This window comes from Rousettus aegyptiacus, unplaced genomic scaffold (assembly GCF_014176215.1).
Source record: "Rousettus aegyptiacus isolate mRouAeg1 unplaced genomic scaffold, mRouAeg1.p scaffold_m13_p_11, whole genome shotgun sequence".
Lineage (NCBI taxonomy): Eukaryota > Metazoa > Chordata > Mammalia > Chiroptera > Pteropodidae > Rousettus > Rousettus aegyptiacus.
In genome coordinates, this window is record NW_023416286.1 from 56990962 (window position 1) to 57013403 (window position 22442).

At 34.5% G+C, this 22442-nt stretch overlaps 3 pseudogenes; 2 read left to right on the top strand and 1 right to left on the bottom strand.

Annotated features, from left to right (window-relative positions):
• The first annotated feature begins 1954 nt into the window (after positions 1–1954).
• On the top strand, positions 1955–3597 carry LOC107499222 (annotated as a pseudogene).
• On the top strand, positions 3223–4115 carry LOC107499183 (annotated as a pseudogene).
• A 9057-nt stretch (positions 4116–13172) lies between these two features.
• On the bottom strand, positions 13173–13902 carry LOC118609308 (annotated as a pseudogene).
• Positions 13903–22442: the final 8540 nt, after the last annotated feature.

The window sequence follows — 22442 nt, forward strand, 5'->3', positions numbered from 1 at the left end:
AAGCTTAATTATGACACATACCATAAAGTTCATCCATTTAAAGTGTATAATTCAATGCTATTTAGTAATATTTCTATTTAGTTGTACTACCATCACCATAATATAATTTTGGGACATTGTGAATAACCCTCCACATACCCATTGGCAGTCACCCCTCATTCCCAGCCCCGACCTGTACCCAATCCAGCCCTAGGCGACCACTAAGCTACTCTCTGTCTCCACAAATTTGCCTATTCTGGATGTTTCATATAAATGTTATACAATAAGCGATCTTTTATGACTGGCTTTTTTTGCTTAGCATAATGTTTTTAAGGTTAATCCATGTCGTAGCATCTATTAATACTCTAATGTTTTGAGTTATTTATCTATGGTAGAAATTAGCTGTTTTATGTACTTTAAGCTGCAATTATTTTCTCCCAGTTTTTCATTTGTCATCTTTGACTTCACTTACGATGTTTTTGCCAAGCAAGTGTGTAGGTAGGTAGGTAGGTAGGTAGGTAGGTAGGTAGATAGACAGACAGACAGATAGTCAGACAGATAGACAGATAGATGAGACAGAGAGAAAGAGAGAGAGATCTGTATTTGAATATATTTTTTCCCTATAGCTTCTGGAATTTGAATTATTATTAGAAAGGCTATCATCATATCCAGGTTATAATGAAATGAACACATATTTTCCTCTTTATGTTTTGCTTTCTTTACATTGAAATAACTGATCTATTTAAAGTATATTTTAATGTAAAGTAAGGGACATCAATCCAAATACATATTTTTTTTCAAATGACTCTCCAGTTGTGCTAACACCATTTTTTTAAAGTTAATCTTTTCCCTCAAGGATTTAAGATGCTAGCTGACTTTGCCAATGCTAAATCTCCATATGTACTTGGAACCATTTCCATTGGTTTGTCTGTCTAGCCAGGCATCAACACCACAGTATTTTATTTACAGGGTCTCTAAGGTAACTTTTAGTATGTGGTAAAACGAGTCCTTTCTTATTGCTCTTCTTTTTGAAGGTGTTCATAAGTATCCTTGCTTATTAATTTTTCCGTATGAAGTTGAGGATCCGGTGCCAGGAAAAACTTCACTGGTATTTTTTTTTAGGAGTGGCGGGCGGGGAGAGGTGGGGCAGGGGATTACATTAAATTTACATGTCGAACTGGGGCGATGACACATTTATGATATAGATTGGTCCTATCAGAGAACAAGGAATGTGATTCTATTTTTGCTTTATCCTACTTTTGTGATTTTCAAAACTGTTTCAAAATCTTCGTATAGGCTTATGAATAATTGTTTAAAGCACAGTGATCCCATCCTCTATGTGACCAGGTCAATTGAGTATGACCAATCAATTAGCAACTCTTCTCTTTGAGAAGAAGTAAGGAAGTGGGCTGACAAAGAGTAAACAGAAGAGCAATCATTCCCCTGATCTTTTGTTCTATTAACTCCACTGACGGTTTTGCATATGTTTATGTTGCCAGCTATGCTCTTATATAGTACTCATTGAAACACTGTCCTTAGTAAGCTTTTACTGGACAATATGACTGAGCACAATGAGAGATGAGAAATAGACTACAGAATGAATTTTTGAGACCTGGTGTATAACAGGGCTCTGGAATAAAGTTAATTTTTACTCAATTCAGAGATTTCTGAGAGGACACCTCATCTGCCCAATAAGCTTGTTCTAGAAGTAGTCAGAGAAGAAATATCAACCACCAGGAACATGGTTTCACAAAGCGGAAAGCATGACTTCCCTGATATTCTGTTACATTTCACCCCCGTGATAGATAGCTGTACTCTAGGTTAACTCTAGACTTGCTTTAAAACCTAATGGAAAAATAAAATAAAATAAATAAAATAATAAAATAAAATAAAATAATAAAATAATATAAAATAAAATAAAATAAAACCTAATGGAATAACAGAGTATATAAAATAAGGAAGTATAGTAGGAAAGGAAACGCCTATTTCTTTCTTCAAATCCTTCCAGCTCCTACTCAGCTCAGAGAACAAATTGGTTTATTATGTAGGACCACCAGCAATCTTGTGTCAACAATGTTCAGCCATCTCTCTGTTGGCACCATCATCTCAGCCTCTTCTTGGACTCGAGTTAACCATAGTTTGGCAAAATAAAAGACCTCCTCTTCCAAAAAGTTTCCCATGCTTTGAAACTTTCCTAGTACCTTTATTCCCCTTTATAATGTACCAAAACATTCATACAGTGGTGTTCTGAGTACCTGTAAAAAGGAATGAGAACAATCTCTACATACAACAGTAGAGTGATTGCCAAGATGTATTGTTGAGAGCAAAAAAATCAAGGTAGAGGAAAGTATGTACAATTTGCTAGCATTTATCTAAGAAAGGACTATAGATATAGATATCTAGATGTGTTTATATTAAAAACAAACAATAGAGACAGTCTACGGCCCTTGCCTTCACTACTCACACTAGCCTGGACTGCTTATGTCCAGATAGCCTGTAGCTCCGCTGCACTATGTGTGTCATTTTGGCCCTTTTGGGCAGTGGTGATTGTCTCTCCAATCGGTGTCTGGGTGCTATGAATATTGCACACCGACATCCAGATGCATTTCAGCTTCAGAATGTCAATGGATACACCAACTACCACTTCAGATTTCACCGGTTGGTGGTGGCTGACAAGCTGTTTGGAATGCAGCCAATTAGAGCAAAGAAATATTCTAATTTATCAGTGGCTCTGTTACAGTGCTGAATTCTAAAACCATAAGGAGTCGTAACACCATTTTGAATTTGATTACTAGACCAAAGTGGATAGTGAGATAATCTTTCATTTCTATGACAAAGGAAAAACTGAGCAAAATATTTGTATGTTGCACTTATTTTATGGGATAATAAGAAAGTATTCCTGGGCAGAGACAACTATGGAGTCAGACTTTTATTTAAAAACATGGTAGGAGGTAAATTTGGAGCTGTGAATTTAGAAACTAAAGTTCTTGAAAACTTGAAGCATGCCCCAACTCCTTTTGAAAACTGACTCTCTGGAGTTTTTATTTAAAACTAAATGGCAATTTTCTATCAGTGGAAATGGTTCAATATCGCCACTGTAGAGATGAACCTCTGCATACCCTCTAAAACATCATAGAGGTTTTGATACAGAAATTGTGATGAGCAGGTGAGGAGAATTGGAGACAGTAGGTGTGGATGACTCTTTAAAGGACTTTCACTACAAAGGAGAGTGGGAAATCGAGGATGAGAGATATTACAGTACATACGGATATGCATATGTTATAAATGATCTAGGAGAAAAACTGATGATGCAAGAGACAAGGAACAATCCTTGAAACTCAAGCAAGGTGTATCTCCTGTGATTCCACTGGAATAAAATAATTAATATTTGTCTGAGGAAGCATATTTATTGATTTTTACTTATTAATATACATGCATAATTCTGGATCTCTTTTGAAAAGGATGCTATTAAGAAGCATTTGATGGCAGATAGAAGAATTGGATTTTTTTTTTGTCAGGAGGCTTGAATTCCAACTAAGTTGCTGCCACCCTATTGAAGAAATTCAAGTATAGTACACTCTCCAGATATTTGTAATTGACATGGAAGACAATCCCAACTTGCTTGCTGCCACAAAGGTGGCAAATTATATTAGGAGTGAACACTATAAAGTCTTTTTTAGCTCCAAGGAAGGTATTCAGGTCTTAGATGAAGTCATATTTTCCTTGAAAACTTATTACAACAGTTCATGCTTCAGTAGGTTTGTATTTCATTTTTAAGTGCATTTGGAAGAACACAGCATGGTGGTCTTCTCTGGAGAAGGTTCAGACAAACATATACATATGTTTTTATATATAGGGTTACATATATTTTTACATGACTTCTTCTAAAAAAAGCCAAGGAGGAAAGTAAGAAACTTGTGAAGAAACGCCATTTGATGTTCTCCACACAGATCAAAAACTACTACACACATCCTTGAACCAAGAGTTCCCTTCCTGGGACACCAAAAATGAGAATTCCAAAAAATGAGATTGAAAAACATCTCCTGAGAGAGATATTTGAGGACTCTACTATGATACTTAAAGAGATACTCTGGTGACTGAAAGAAAACTTCAGTGATGGCATAATTCACCAGTGACAGTGAAATTAGAACTCTCAACCATTAAAAGTCTCATTATGAAGCTTCAGAAAGCACTGAAGTTGAGAAACTTGCCCCCTATATGTCAGGCCTACACCTCCACCATCAAACATTGGTCTTCTAGCATTTCAGCTAGTGCTCCTCTTAGAATAAGCAAATGCATGGATATTGTCACTTATAACTCATTCTCCCTTAAGAGATTAAAAGAGGTTTCTTATCCATGATAACCTTTTGACATTATAAGAGTACAGCCAAAGAAAAAACTGTATGTCCCTTAACCACTTGCTGATACCTGTGAAAAACTTTTCATTCTACTATTAGAAATAAAGACAAATGGGTATCTTTTGGCTCTGGCTATGATCAAATATCTCATATTGGACTTACCCTCCCATAATAAAACAACAACGATAAACTACACAAAATATTTAAAAATAACTGTGTGATAAAACTGTTGTTGACTCATCCACACCCCCTTTGGTTCCCTTTGCTCAGTCCTGTGTATGTGACTGCCAAAAACTAAATATTTTGTTGCTAACAGCTCATCCTTGCAACTTGAAGAGTATATATTCTCAAAGAGGGCAATAATTGGTTCTTAGGGAGCGAAAAAATGTTTACTCCTTTTATGTATAAAGCACAGATAAAAATGTAGTACATAAACAGATATACAGTATATTTATGGTAATAAAATTTCACGAGGAATGATTAGAGGAAAAAAAAAGGCTAACTAAGGGTGTGATAATTAGCTAAATGTTGAGAACAATGTTTTGGAGGATTGTGCATGGATGTTAGAGTCAATTTGCCCATGAAAAAAGCCTGAAATGCTTGGAAATTTGATATTCCCTAGAATGGACCACAGTCAATGACAAAGGCTCACTCTAACGTGATAATATTCCAGAGTGTTCTAGAGATGAGGCTGAGTCTGGGCCATCCAACGAATGGTACCTCCCTTGGCATCTTCCCTTTCTGTATCCTGATTCTACCACTGCCTTAACAGTTTATCTAGGAAGCATTTTCTTAATTAATCATTTTATCCAAATCCTTGGTTCAGAGTCTACTTCTGAAAGAAACCAACCTACAACAAATTGTTGAAGCCACTGGAAAGCAATAAGCACAAGCAGGACTTTATGAACAATTAGAGAATGGAAGCTCATAAAGATCAAGACGATACACTGGTGCCTTCTCCCTCTGCCAGAAAAGTAAGCACAATTTGTTATTCACAATGTCCAGATTCAAATAAAACATGCTTAAAAAAAAAAAAGAACGAAATTATCAATAACCAAGAGAAGAAACCCAGACAATAAGAAAAGAGATTTAGATTTGGGGATTATCAGACAAGGACTTTAAAACATCTATGATTTATGTTCAAGAGATGAAGAATTTCACCACAGAGTAAGAATCTATATGTTTTTTAAAAGTCAAATGGAAGTTCTATAACAGAAAGTGATTATCTCTGGAATTAATAATTCAATTGATGAGTGTTTAATATCATCTTAGACACAACAGGACAAAGAATTGGTGAATTGAAGAACAGGTCAGTGTATCAAATTGAAGTACAGAGAATAAAAAATATTCTCATGGAACATGATGGAAAGATCTGACATTGAGGTAACGGGAGTTGAAGAAGCAGAGGAGAGAAAGAATAGAACAAAAGCGATAATATGAAGAAACAGTAGACAAAATTTTCCAAAGCTAATGAAAGTTATTAAGCCACATTCAAAATGCTTTACAAATCTCAAACAAGACACAGAGAAAATCACGCCTTGACTACAATAGTCAAACTGAAGAAAACCAAATAAAAAAAGAAAAATCTTAAAAACAGAGATTAAAATGACACATTACCTTTAAAAAGGCAAGAATAAATTTCAAAGTTAACTTTTCAATAGAAATTATGGAAGAAAACAATAAAATAACACTTTTAAAGCATTGAAAGAAAAAAAAAAAAACAGAATTACGTATCAGCAAAAAGAAGGCAAAATAAAAATGTTTTCAACGCAAATGGACTGAAGACCTAAACGGAAGACCTAAAACTCTAAAAATCTCAGGAAAAAATATATGAGAAAAGATTCACGACATTGAATTTTGCGATGATTTCTCACATATAACACAAAAAACACAGTAACAAAAGAAAAACTAAATAAACGGGACTATCAATAGAGTGAAAAGGCAGCCTACGGAATAGGAGAAAATATTTGCCAATCATACATCTGACAAGGAGTTAACATCCATAATATATAGAATTCTTACAATTCAACAACAAAAAAATAATAACCCAATTAAAATATGGGCAAATAACTTGAATAGATATTTCATCAAAGATGATATACAAATGGGCAACAAACATATGAAAACATGTCAATATCACTAATCATTAAAGAAATGAAAACTAAAAGAACTGAGATATCACCTTATAGCCATTAGAATGGTTATTATCAAAAAACAAACAGAAAATAAGTATTGTTGAGGATGTAGAGAAATTGGAACCCTTGTACACTATTATTCAGACTCAGATCCTGGTCCGGTCCTCCTCACAGAAACAACTGTAGGTGTGCGCCCTTTGCGCTTCTCCATTCTCCTTCAACTCCCCATCTTCCCAGTGGCCCATTGCCATGTGGTTTAAGATTATTATTAGCATGCTCTCCTGGGATATACATGCTGCCAGAAGAGTAAGCTAACTAAATTATTTATTTCACAATGGCTAGTATTGAAAATAGAATTCACACATACACTCTTTCAAAACAGCTGAAAATAGGATTGTCACCACAGTCCAGACCATATAGTAAGCCATATAACCCAAAAGGCTTGAAACACCCCCAGGTAAGTGGCTAGTTTAAGTACTGAATATCCTGTGTAGTTGGAACCCAATTAAAACCTATTTTAATTTATTTCCTAGAATAATCACACCGGGCCTTCCCTTAAAGCCATTAAAGGAAAAGAATGAGAGAAACTGGGAAACACCATCCAATTCACGTTTTGCAGCACCCTCACATGTATTCCACAATGCTCATTCTGTGTTTAAAAAGTTTCTCCGGCCCCACCTCTTCAATTGGCTCTCCTTTCTCTTCATCTCTTGCTTTGTCTTTTACTGTAAAGCAGCAACAAATTTAAGCTCCTAGTGACAGTTTTCCCAATTAAAACTGTACTCACTACACTGAACAAGCAAGACGCAAGATATGCAATTAGGAGGTAATTTTATTGTGTTCACTGTGTCCCCTTGTTTTTTTTTTCAGAAACGACCCTTAAACATATGAAAAGATACATATCTTCACTCATAATAAGAAAGATGAAAATTAAAATTATGTTGAGATGCCATTTCTCACCTACCAAATTGGCAAAATTCCAAAAGTTTAAAATACATTGTCATTGAAGCTTTGAGAAAAAAAAAACAGGCACTCTCATATATTACTGGTGAAATTAATATGGGTACAACATCTATAGAGGGGTCTTCTAGAAATATTTCCCAAAACAGCAAATGTATTTACCCTTAACCTAGTAATCCCACTTTTATAAATGAGTCCCACAGATAAGTCTGTGTATGTAACCTGTACAAGTACAAAATGACACACACATACATACAATTTTCATTGCATCACTGTTTGTAATACTGAAAGATTGGATAAAACCAAGTATCCAACAATAGTGGATAGCTTGAATAAACCATGGTACATCCCATACTATAGAATATTATGTAGCTATTAAAGAGAATGAGAAAGATTTCTATGTATTGATATACATAATGATTTTCAGGATATAATGCCAAGTTTTTTTAAAAAAAAGAACCAAAGAGATTTCACAGAAGATATCCAGGAATCCATGCCTCTACCTAAACAACTATTTAACCAGCAGAAACTATGTGAAGTAACTATTTTGTAACTCTGGAGTATAGCCAACCACTTGCAACATCGAGGGCAGAACTTGACAAAGAGGTCAGTTAATTTGGTGAATTTTAATGCTGCCTACCATCTCTTAGCCCCACAGGAGGCAGCCTTGGGTACAGGAGCCCACATTCCAAAGAAAATCTTCACGACATTAGATTTAACAATGATTTCTTAGATGTGATATCAAAAGCACAGGCAAAAACGACAAAAAATAAATAGTATTTCATCAAAATTAAACTTTTGTACTTCCAATAACACTATCAAGAAAGTGAAAAGATTGGGACTAAATGTTTGCAAATCACATATTTTATAAAGGACTAATATCCAGAATATAAGAACTCCAGCAACTCAACAATACAAAACAACCAACTCAATTCAAAAATGGATAAAGAACTTGATTAGACATTTTTCCCTGAGAAGACATATAAATAGCCAATAGGCACAAGAAAAGACACATCATCAGTCACTAGAGAAATGCAAATCAAAATAATTATGACATACCACCTCACACAAATTAGGAAGGCTATTACCAAAAACAAACAGAAAATAAGTGTTGGATGTGGAGAAACCAGAACCCTCCTGCATTGCTGGTAGGAATGTAAAATGGTACAGCCACTGTGAACAACAACTTGGCAGTTCCTCAAAAGGGTAAATATAGAATTACCATATGATCCAGAAATTTCACTGCTAGGTATATACCTCCAAAAAACTGAAAACAGGGACTAGAACAGATATTCGTACACCTGTATTCACAGCAGCACCATTCACAGTAGCAGCATTCACAGTAGCCAAAAGGTGGAAGACCCAAATGTCCATCAATAAATAAATAAATAAAAGGTGGTATATATACATACACTGGAATATCATTCAGCCTTAAAAAGGAAGGAAACTCTGACACATGCTATAACAGGGATGAACCTTGAGGACATTAAGTGAAATAAGCCAGTCACAAAAGGACAAATACTATATGATTCCACCTATACGTGGTACCTAGAGTAGTTAAACTCTTAGAAACAGATAATCGAACAGCAGTTGCCATGGGAATGGGGAGTTATTGTTTAATGGGTACATAGTTTCAGTTTTGCAAGATGAAAGAGGTGTACACTATTCACATTTTTTATTTTAAATCATGTAATGTAATATCTATTCACAAATGAATAAATTTTTCAGACATGTAAATAAATAAAATTCATTCAGATATGTTCTTTTCTGCTCCTCAATGAAAATTAAAGCAGTCACAAGATTTTTTTTTTTTGCTCATTCTTACATAATTAAATATCCTATAGTTACTTTAAATCATGAAGTCTCAATTCCACTTTAAGTAAAAATTTTTGATCCCATAAAATGATGAGAGCTTCAAAGGTGATTTAGTGTTAGGTCTTATCCTGGGCTGGGCAGTGGGTTAACCCCTTTCAAAGGCAGAGGGGAGAGCTTCTACCTTCCTCACTGAAATTTTACTAACCTTCCTCTCTAACTCACCCCACTCTACCCAGAGAAGGAGAGAAATGTTCTTATTTTGCAGTGAAGGTCATAAAATGGTTTCATGCTTTCTATGCTTGCAGATATTTAAAGCTGACTCTTTCTCTTCATGAGTTCTTAGGAAATAATACCCACAAATTATTATTGGAATTTCATCTGTGGTTCCCTTGACCCGAGAGGATGCACTCTATCCCTAGTACTTTATTCACTGCTAACCAGTAGGAATTCAATGGGACTCTACTGGCTTCTTCTCTAAGCATGTGCAGCCCTTATGTGGCCTTTGAGTCAGATCATGCAATGACCCCAGACAGGCTCTCCTTCACATCTGGTTCATGGGAAACACTCATGCACTGATGGCCTAACAAACTCTGGAAGAGCAGGCTGATTCCTATCACCTAGGAGCTCTCCTTTTGCTCCACCCACCTCTAAGCAGCAAGCCAGCCCTTCTCTTGATCTCTAGATACCCTGAGAAGGAGTCAGAAATCAGTGAACTGTGACCTGGTAAATTCAGAGGACACATGTTAGGCTTTCCAAGTGATCTTGAAGCCTCTCTCTTTTGACTTGAGGTGAGGAAGAATCACATGCCTACTTCTCTCTGTTGAGAGGGGAGCAGGATTCAAAGCCCGCCAACAGCTCTCTCCAAAGAAATCCTTTTAAACGCTTCTCCCTTAGAGTGGAGAAATTGCAACACCTTGGCAAAATGATCAAAATTTATATAACTAATGAGAGGCAGATAGATATCATGCATCTCAAGATGTGATACTCTAAAAAAAGACATCATTTATGTTGACTAGGGATCATAAACAATATAATCATGAGAAAACAGCAAACAAATTCAAAATAAGAATTGTTCTTTCAAAATTTAAAAAAAAATTTTTTTTCAGTATTCTTCAAAACTGTCATTGTTATAAATGACAAAGGTTCAGGAACTGTTCCAGATGAAAGAGACTAAAGAAATAACTAAATAAGATACGGACACTGCAACCTCTAGTGGAGGAAAAAACAAATGCTATAAAGGACATTATTCAGTTGACAAACTGGAATGTGGATGGTAATTTAAAAGTGTTGTTTTGATGTTAAAATTTCCTGAAGTTAATAAATGTACTGTGGTTATGTAACAGAATGTCCTTTTTCTGAAAATATACAATGAAGTATCTGGAAAGAAAGGAGCATAAAGTATGCAGCTTATTTTCAACTTACAAAATACATATAAAGAAAAAGGGATGATAAATCTCTAACAAAAAAGCAAGATGAAATGTTAACAATAAATGAATCTGAGTAAAAAATAAACAGGTGTTTTTCTACCAATCTTTCAACTTTTCTGTAAGTTCTAAATTATTTCCAAGTAAAAAGCTTTTATTTTGTTAATCTCTCTTAAAAATCAAAAACAAAACTCATTTGCATCCTTGTTAAAGGTAAAGGGACCGAGAGTCATAAATCTGTTTTTTTAAACAAATCCTTAGTCTCTTTAATCATTTTAATGTGAAAATAGCACACAAATAAAAAGTGTATTATGAACACATGATTTGAAAAATAATAACATGAATACTTGGGTACCTAAGATGTAGCTTATATAACAAAACTGTCAATATTTTAGGAATTCCCTTACTCACGCTGTGACTTTTTCCAATCACACCCCCATCATTCCACCTCAGGTAATCACTATCCTGAATTTTGTAATAATTGTTCAATCCTTTTCTTCATGTTTTTATCACATATATATGTAGAGCTTAACAAGGTATCGCTTAAATGTGCCTCTTTTACATTTTAAACAAATAGAATGTGTTTGAATGTTTGTCCCCCCAAAATTCAGATGTCGAAACCTCATCCCTAAGGTGATGGTATTAGTGGGTGGACCTTTGGGATGTGATCAGGTCCATTAATGTGGAGCCCTCATGAATGAGAATAGTGTTCTCATAAAAGAGGTCCCAGACAGCTCTCAAGCCCTTCCGCCACGTGAGAACAGAAGTCTGCAGTCAGAGAGGGCTCTCACTCAACCATGCAGGCACCCTGATCTTGGACTCCCAACCTTCAGAACAATGAGAAACTAATTTCTGCTGTTTATACGCCACCCAGGTATTTTATTACAGCAGCCTGAACTGACTAAGACAGATGATATATTTACTTTTATATGATTTGCTTTTTTTTCACTCAATACTACATTTTAAAATTCATTCATACTCATGAGTATGAGGTTCATAAATTTTTATTGCTATAAAATAGATTAATATAGGACTATACCACAATTTTTTTATCCAGCTTACTACTGATGAACAATTTGTGGTCCTTCTATGTTTTTTTCATTATTAAATAATGTTGCTGTTAACATTCTTACATTTGTCTCTCAATAAACACACGAGCTTTCTCTAGGATACATTCCTAGAAGGGGAATTGCTGGTGAGCACCAGTGCTCAACTTTCCTGTTAACTTATATTGTCAACTATCATTAAACAATGCCAAACGTTTTTAAAAGTGCATGTAGCAATTTAAATTCCCACCAGCTAGGTAGGAGAGATCAGTTTTGCTCCATAATCCTTGTCAACATTCGGTACTATCCGACTTTAAAATTTTCCATTCTGGTAAATACAAATGGTATCTTATTATGGTTTAATTGTCTTTTCTCTTACTACTAACGAGTTTGACCTGTTTGCATATACTTAGGGATTTTTGTGTTTCTCTTTTATGAAATGCCTGTTCATATCTTTTACTCTTTTCTCTATTGGGTTTTCTGTTTCTTCTTGATCTATTAAACTTTTTCATACATTCTGAATATGAATCCTTTTTCAATTATATGTGTTACAATTATATTCTCCTGATTTGTAGCTTATATTTTCATTCTTTTTTATTTCTTTTTTAAACTTTTTCATTTTAATATAATCAAGTTGATAAATCTTTCATTTTTGGTTTAAATCTTTTGTTTTGTTAACAGAATTCTTCCTTATCCTGTGGTCATATATTGTCTTTGGAAAGTTTTATTGCTTTGCCCTTCATATTTAAATCTTCCATTTACTAGGAGTTAATTTTTATATGTTTTTATTTTGTTTTTCTTCCAACTGGATTGTACTTGAACCACTTTTTTTAATAACGACCTTTTCTGTCCCCTGATTTCCAGTGCCATTACTGTCCATATACATGAGGGGGTTTGATTCCGCATTCCCTATTCTGTCCGACTGGCCTGTTTTTCTATTCCTGCGTCAGTTCAATTACTGTCTCAATTACTATACCTGTAGAGTGAATTTTAAGGTCTTGTAGCAACCTTAATTTCTTCAGGAGTGTCTTGGATATTTTTGGACCTTCACTTCTTCATATCAAATAAAGATTCAGCTTCTTAAATTTAAAGAAAGACTGTTGAGGACATTGGAATGCTAATGATTCTTAGGGCAGAATTAGCATTCTTACAATACTGAGTCTTGCCAATACACATAAAAAAGCTCTATATTTATTTGGCTCTTTCAAATAAACTCTTTTTGTTACATTTTTCTAAGGTACTTTATAATTCTTGGTGCTAATGTAATTTTTTAAAATTGTATTTCTAACAGATTTTTTTCTGGCGTTTAAATGTAATTGGGTTTTTAATTGTCTTTTGTATTCGGAAACCTTGCTAAACATTCTTATTTATCCTAATAAACCATCTGTTGAATATTAGCTTTTTTTCTCTCCCCACACATAGTATAAGTCATTCATTTCCCTTCTAGCCCTGGGCTCAGGACATAGATGGCTTCTCTTCACACTTTGAGTTGACAATTTTCTCCAGGTTACTGCTGATGATATGCTAAAGCTCAGCATAGAAGGCCCTCAGGTCCAGCACCATGGCTCTGAGCTCCTCACAGGCCAGCTCATCTCGCTTGTGCACCAGGGCCTGGTAATCCATTAGGTGGGTCCACTTAGAGGGCTTGGCCATATCATCTCTGCTTTCTGAGAAATACTTGGAAATGGCTGTCTGGAAGGCTTCTGCTTCGGTCTTAACTGCTTTACCCTTTCCAGCACCTTCTCCTAGATTGCTTCCCAAAGTCATTTCCATCCTCAGTCTTGGAGATCAGGTGTCAGATCCGTGTGATCACCAGAATGCATTTTTCTTTGAAAGTCCAGACTTCTGGTTTAACCAGGGCAGGCAGGGCCAGGATCGTCTCATTCTCAGGGAGAAAGGCACACTTAGGGACTTCTTTCTTCTCCTGCTTATCTGTTTCCATCTTGTCATCTTGGGAGGTGGGGCTGGGGGGGAAGTCTGGAATACGAATGTCCAGTGGGGCCCAGACAGAGGTCAGATCAGTCACATTGAGGGAGTCCTCTTGCAAGAGCTTATTCAGGTGTATGATTTCCTGTGGCGAGAATCTGTAGAGGAATTCCTCAGCCCCTTGGAAAAGACTTTGCCTGAAGACATCCACCTGTCTGTGGGCTTCCCCACTCAGGGGCACCCCACAAGGCTTGGCCATGATGTTCCAGTTGCCAGATCTCCAGTCTTCCAACATACTGCCTGGGCTTTTCCTTCCACCTCCTATGTCCAGGCCCCAATATTAGCTTTTTTACATTGACAGTCATATCATTTCTAAAAATGTTGATTTCTTCTTTACAAATGTTATACCTTCTTTTTGTTCTCATATTACTTGAGAGAAACCCTTAATAAAAAATGATGACTTGGGGCATCTTCGTCTCATTCCTAATATAAAAGAAATGTTATTAACATTTCATAATTAAGTATATTTGCTATTTTTGTTTTGTTTTGTTTGTTTATATATTTTTTGGAGATGAGCTTTGTCAAGTTATAGGAGGAGTTCCTTTACATTCCTAGCTTGTTTAGAGTGTTCTGTTTTTATTTTTCTGCATTTATTAAGTTGATAATATGTTTTTATCCTTATTCTATTAATCTAGTGAGTTACATATATTAGTTGTAATAAAATTGATTTTCAAATGTTAAACTAACTTGCATTTCTGAGATGAATCCAATTTGGTCATGATGTATTATTTATCATTTCTATTCATCACTGGACTCAGTTTGCTTAGATTTTGTTTAGGATTCATTAATGAAATGGGCCTATAATTTTCTTGTACTACCCTTTCTAATTTTTGATGTTGCTCTAAGTTAATCTCTTTCACAAAGAATAAAGAATCTCAAAAATAAAGAAAAGTTACTGATAGTGACAATAGATAAGACCCCTGATGTTAAAATAATTACTCTTACCATCTTCTTCTTCCCCCATTCTTATCCCCTTCCTTTATAGAGAATAACATAAAAGAATAATCATATAACTATGCCATATCTTTTTCTTTACTTTTTCATATTTTATAGAAATTGAGCAAATGCAGGAAATAAATAAATAATGATCAAAAGAAGTCTTAAATTCTAATTCCTAATCAAACTATTCACCTGAAACACTTGTGTACTAATAAGAAGAAAAATTTATACTTTGGAAATAAATCATTATTCTATAATTTCCTCCTGAATTCTTTAGGATTGTTTCTAAATATCGTGTCATGCCAACAGTCGCTATTGTTCTGGTTAGAAAGATATGTTGGTGAAAAGCATGAAAAATAATTTTAAGAAATATTAATAGGGAAAAATTAAGGCACAGATCTATATATTTTGCTGCCTCCTCCAAAAGTGTAACTACAGCTACTGAATGTATTCATGTATTAGCTCCATAGTACAGGAGAGAAAAGTTAAGCTGTACAAGCTATCTACTGACAATCTGAATGAAAAAAAAAAAAAAAGGATAATTATGTTCTAATCCATAAGAATAGGAACCCAAAATAAGTGCATTAAAAACTTTACCTCTTACCTTATCTTGAAACTGTGGGACATCATTTTCTCAGATTGCTATTTTTAAAGTTATGAAAGCAATGCAAACTCTCTCAGAGTTAAAAATATACAGTGTAGTTATTTAGGCATCAGTTCTCATACTCTGGATCCTTCCACATGTCACATGGCTACATGATATTCCCAAGTCATGGATTTTGCTGTTTGATGTCTGATGAAGCTTGAAGATATTTCAGGGCTCCAGAAGCTAGGCAGTTCTCTGAATACACTAAGTATACATATGAAGCGGCTCAAATGTACAAGAGCTTCCATCAACAATCACTTCAAAGGTCATTAATAACTTACAGGTGTTAGAGTGGAAATGCCCTCTGCACTCCCCTGCCCCTTTTTGAACTCTGGTTACTCTCTCTGGGCCATTTTTGTAACAGTGAATTCTTAACTTGATATTTCTCTTTCTCCATTTTTTCTTCCCTGGCTCTGAGGCCTTTAAAACGACATTCCAAAATCTTCTAGGAAACACGAAAGCAGGGAAAAAAAGCTTCAGTGTGTTAATTTTAGGGGTTTTTGTTTGTTTGTTTGTTTGTTTATCCTTACGTTATTAGTTTATTGAGACTAGAGGAAAGCAATTTAAATCATTCTTGAGATGATATTGATAAAGAAACAGAAAGACAGAACAGGTGGATAGTAAAACATCCGCCTGGTTTGCAGCATGGGAAAATCTAATGGACTCTAACATCTGCTTGTTTCTGTTATTGCTGAAGATAGTCTCTAAAACTTTACTAGCATCTCCAAAAAAATCAATGAACTGTATGCGTGAGACTTAATTATACATCTATATCAAAATTTCTCAACAGTTGAACTATTCACATTCTGGGCCAGATAATTCTTTGCTGGCAGGATGCAGGAGGGAACTTTCCTATGCATTGCAGGATGCATAGCAACATCCTTGGCCTACCCATTAGATGCCAGTAGTATGCGCAGACACACACACACACACACACACACACACCAGTTGTGACAACCACCAAAAATGTCTCCCGGCATTGCCAAATGTTCCAAGGGGCAAAATCACCCCCAGTTGAGATCCACTTATCTAGATGGAGGTGTCTTCTGATTCTGAGCCTATGAATATGAATCAACTCTACATCAGGGCTGTGTGTTTAAATAAGACGATTAAATGTGTTTATTCATTAGATGAAGGAATATTTGCAGTATGCTGAGGTATCACTTAATAGATTGTAACTATAAAGGGGAAAATTATAGAACTGGCAGTCACCACCTTAACCAAGTGACCCAATGTAGCATCCCTAATATTGGGAAACCTGACATTATATGTTTAACAGAAAAGAAAAGTGATAGAATAAGTTAAGTGATATCATGAGGAAACAATCAGACAAATACAGAAAATGGGACACACTATAAGAAAAGTAGCCTGAACCTTTCAAAAAGGTAATGTAATAAAGAGATAAAGGGACTATTCTAGATTAAAAATAAATACAGAGACATAACAATGTAGAAACTTTGACTCTATCTTTTTTTAAAAAATGGTATAAAAGACATTTGTTGAAACAACTGAAGAAATTTAAATATGAACTGAAGATTAGATGGATCTAAGTTGTGATAATAGTAATATATTATATTAGAGAATGTCCTAATTCTTAACAGGTATATGCTGAAGGTTTGGGGGTAAAGTTTCATGATAAACAGTTCATCCAAATATGTTTCAAGTTTCAGAATAAAAAATTAGGGAAAAAATAAAGATAAAACTGTTTAATCTACAATCTGAAAGGATTACTAGTATTTATATTATCACCAATAATTGGTATTTTTTGAGTGTAATGTAATGTGAGCAATTCAAAGATATAATACAATCCCTAATCATGAAGGGATAAACATTCATTCCTTTATGAAAATTAAGGAAAGAGAGCAATGAAAAGTATAATATAATAACTACATTAGAATTTAATCTGTTTGGAAGTTTATCTGTATAAATATCAATTCTTGAGAAAACTGTTGACAACTTTTTATTGTCTGTCAGGTATATATGTTGTCCTGGCCTAACAGTAGCCCTAACTAGACTGGACCATGAGTTCTCGAGCTTCATCCTGAATCAGTGCTCTTCTATAACTATGCCTCACCCCATTTGCTACTCATCTCTGTTGTTTTTGCTTCGGCTTCTCTCTGGCCTCTCCATCTTGATTTATCTCCTCCAATGCTCTTCAATCTTCCATTTCACTCTAAGGTTCATGATTTTTGTCTACAACATTATTTAGAATAACTCAAGCTTTCTTTGTGAAACTTCCTTGTGAACTGCCTAGGATATCAAGCAGATAGGTTCGAGGTTTTCAGGGCCTATCCCCTTCCTGACTCCAGCTTCAAAAGTTCAAAGCTGATTTGAGTGTTCATCTCTTCAAAAAGATAGTAACTTTCTTTGTCCAAAGCTTAGCCCATATTGTCACATATGTTATTTTAATTTGGGTACTCACAATTACCTTTGTATTTTTAGCCCCACTTCAAAGGTAAAAATATTGAGACTCAGAGAGGGTTAGTAACTTGTCCAATTTCACCTGACTAGTAAATATCACCTGACTAAGACACAAACCCAGGCTTCTTTAGTTCTGCTGAAATGTACTACCTAAGAAGGAGAAATGAAGATATGTGACATAAGGCAGAAATCACTGTTTTCCAGACAGTGCTAAATGAGAAACTAAATTAAAGGTAAAACCACCTTTTAGGAGAAGTTTGCCTTTGAGATTTTCCCCCCTAATATCAAGCCCCAGGGACTCGAGTGCCTTCATGTGGCTCCTTAGTTGCCCAAGGGAACACCCCTAGGGCATACTATGACCCACGACTGTGACATTTCCCAACCCCCTTGCTTTCCATCAGGACTTTCCTGTGTATTCCATGAAATTAGTCAACGAAACTTTAGATTCTAAAGGATATTAAATTATAAATGGATGATTATCTAGATTAGTATGTCACACATTTACATGTTAATTGGGACCCACAGAACACAGCCACGTAATTCAAGTCAAAGACTCAAATTAGAAACTTCAGGTACTTGGTGGCAGGACAACAATAGCTCATAGCATCCTCTAAGTTAAGCCTTATAAAAAACTTTTCAGCTCTTTGCTTTTTTCACTGTTTAATATATCCTAGAGATCTCTCCACATGCCAGTAAATCAAGATCTTTCTTAATCTCTGCATTCTATTGTATTTTGTAGATATACCATTGCTTATTTAACCAGTCCCTATTACCATACAATTATACTGTTTCTAATCTTTGGCTACTCTAAGCAATGATATCCTTACATATGCAGATGTATCTGTAGGATAGATTCCTAGAAGTGGAAATGCTAGGTCAAATGGCATAATAGACAGAAAAAGGGTCCCTCAAAGATGTGGACATCCTAATCCCAGAATCCTGTGAATGTTACCTTAGATTCAAAAGGAATGCAACAATGTGATTAAGCTAACGACCTCTTTACTTCCACTCTGGATGATCTGGATGGGCTGGATGTAATCACAGGTGTCCTAATAAGAAGGAGGCATGTCAGGGAGGAGAGAAATGCTACTCTACTGCCTTTGACGATGCAAGAAAAGGACACAAGCCAAGGAAAAGGACACAAGCCAAGGAGTGTAGATGGCCTCTAAAAACTGGAAAAGGACAAGGAAACAGATGCTCACTTAGAGTCTCCAGAAGGAATGCAGCTCTGTAGACTCGTTTTGGATTTCTGACCTCCAGAACTATAAGATAAATTAGTGTTGTTTTAAGCCATTAAATTTGTGGTAATTTGTTACAGCAGCAATAGGAAACGAATATAAAAGGTAAATACAAATGTAAATTTTGTATATATTCCCAGATTTCCCTCGATAAAGTTTGAATTCTACCAGCAATGTGCCTATTTCCCTACCATCTCTCCAACAAAATGTGTTTTCAAATGTTTGAATTTTTGCCCATATGATAGTTGAGAAATGATTTATCTCAGCAGGATTTTAATTTATGAGTGAGGCTGAACATGTTATCACATATTTAAAAGATTTCTTTTGCTGAAACGATCTTTTAAAATATCTCTACATGTTTTTCCTGGGTTGTTACTCTGTTTTTTATTTATTTCTAAAAATTATTTTAAAAGAATAAATAAATAAATAAAAATTCCTTAGAGTTTAGGGATTTTACTTCTCTGTAATGTAAATTACAAATATTTTCTCCACTTAATCATTTGTCTTTTCACATTGTTTGCGGCATTTGCTGCCATGCACAAGTTTTGTTATTTGTATTTATCTTTACCTAAAGTTTAAAGTTTTCCTCATATAGGTTTTGTATATTCCAAAGATTTTAGCATGGCCTGTTTTAGTTTATCAATAATTCAATAAGATTACTCCCTAATCTCAAGGACCAAGTGTACTGGTTGACTTGTTTTCCTTTCTTGTTTCTACATACATACTTCAAATGGACTAAAGTTCCAGTGTGAGAAATTTATAGAAGATGGCAAAAGAAAATTCCAAGAAATGTAATACGATTTTTAGCAACATCATTACTTCTTTACTTAAATTCGTTAAAAGGAATTTAACAAACCATAAATTCGCTGAGAGAAATATAAAGTATTACTACACAAGTATGTTTTTTACCCAAGTGTATTCTTTTGAATTTTTTAAGAAATCCATGTCTGTATCTATAGCAAGACATCTTTTCTCCTAATTAAAATGAATTAAGAACCATTTCTGGATTACAGTGAGACAACAACACTTAAATTAGTCATTACTAATTAGGATAGAAATTTAAGCAACTCAAAAATTGGAAGCTGCATAAGTTAGATAATTTCGCACTAACTATTTTAAGTTCATTTATAATTTTAACATCGTTGGAAATGGAAAAATACTGTATTTACTTTTTATGCTATGTTGCTTTCAAGTTTAAATTTCCCAAAGAAAGTCTATAGTTGTAGGGATTTTTAAATTTTAAAAAATACTATTTGATGATAAAATTACACACCTACGTGTGGAAGGGAAGCTTTTTTTGTTGTTCTTAGGAATAAGCTTACATTATTAGCCTTTGCATTAGGGCCTATTTTTACTGCTTGGATTCTACTGAGTGGCAGCCACCAGGAACTAAGACCAGAAAAGTGGGGCAGGATCAGAGCACAACAAACTATAGTGAGCATCTCACCCACGTCTATGACGTCAATGGTCACAAAGGTGACTTTGAAGTTCGTGACCTGCCTACTTAGCAGATGTGCACTTCCATTTGCCTTCCCGATACCTCCATTAGGATATCCCAAAAGAACTAAAATATGTAAAAAGAACTAAAATATGTATTTTAATAACTCTAAGCTGAATGTGTCATCTCCAAAACCCACAGCTCCTACTGAATTCTCTGTTTCGATGTGTTCCTTTTTTCATCTTTTGTCTCATCAATTTTATCTTTCCTGTCTTACTTTTTCATGCTATATAGTAAATAAGGTGTTAAGCACATTTTTAATCTATGTAATACACTTCAAGAGCTTACCAGTTTAATAATTATTGTACTTCTATATTTTTAAATCTTTTAATTGTGAATTATTTAAAACATACAGAAAATATTAGAAAACTAGATGATACTCAAATATGTTAAGATTTTGCCATATTTGATTCGTATCGCCTTTTTCTAAAAAAAGTAAAGATGTAAAAAAAAAGTAAGAATGTTACAAATACAACTAAAATCTTTTTTTACCTGCAGAGATAATCATATCCTAAAGTTAGTATGTGTTCTTCTCATGCCTGTTTTTTTACTTTTACATGTTCATTATTGTTTTGTTTTAAAATTTACATAAATAAGGTACTATGTGTATCATTGTGAAACCTATTTTTTTCCATATGTTTGAGATTCATGCTGATCATATAGATCCCATTCATTAATATAAGGTGCTATATGGTGTTCTACTGTATGTATAAACCACAATTTTATGTACTCATTTCCCTGTTGAGTGACAGATTATTTCCATTATTTGCTATTACAAATAGTGATGCAATGAATCCTTGAACATGTCTCCTGCTGTAGAATTTCTCTAGAATAGATATTTTTGTACCAGAACCTGGCTAGAACTTAATCACATGGCCATACCTACCTACGAGAGAGAATGAAAAATGCAGTCTTTATTCTAAACAGCCATGTACCCAAATGAAAATTAGAATGTCTATTTTTCAGGAAGAAGGGAAGAACAGATACTGGTATTGTGGTCAGCAACTAGCAGTTTCTGCCATTTTGAGTACTTCTAAAAGTCTTTGAAAGAGAGCTTACTCCGATTTACATTCCCATCAATAATGAATAAGAGTTCCAATTTCCCACATACTCTCCAATAACTTGGGTTATCAAATATATTAATTTTTACCAATCTGATAAGTGTAAAATAGTATATCTCCCTGTTATTTTAATTCAGAGAGAGAGAATTTTTCTTCTTTTTCTAAAAAGTTTATGAAACTGTTGGTATAAAATAGGAGTTATCTGTTCCTTGCAGGTTAAAAGTCATGAGCAACTTTAAAGGTTTAAAAGCATTATGGACCTGGTGTGTTTTATTATGGAAAAATTTAAAACAAATAATTCTATCTGCTTAGTGGTTGTATATTCCTTATAGGTTTTCTAATTCTTCTTAAAGCAATGCATCAGATAAAGAATGCATTAGGCTCTAGTATAGGGTTGAATAGAACTGGTAAGAACTGACATCCTTCTCTTGTTCCACATCTTAGAAAGTATTCAGTCTTTTCTTTGACTATCATGTTAGCCGTGGGGGTTTTTTTGTAGATACTTTTTATCTAGTTTAGCAAGATGCCCTCTTTTGCTGAGTTTTAATCATTAACTACTCATTTATTTTCTATGTCATATTCTTTCAGTTTTGGTAAGTTGTGTTCCCATCACGTTTTTAAACACCCTAAATTAGTCAGCACCATTCTTGTTTTATATATGCAATAATTGTTTCAATATTCCCATTGTTGATAATCAGCTTCTTTATGTGCCATTCCTTCTTGCAGTCTACTCTGTCCTTCTGGGTTTAACAGACTTCTTTCCCCTACACCCCTTATAACTTCCTATAATAATTATCAAAGGTAAGTCATTTGTATTTAGAGCCTTCTATAAAGGCTATAAATGTTTAAGCAAACATTTTTTGTCTAAAAATGTTTTTATTTAGCCCTTGCTTTTAAATAATAGCTTAGCTGGGTATGGCATTCTGGATTATAGTT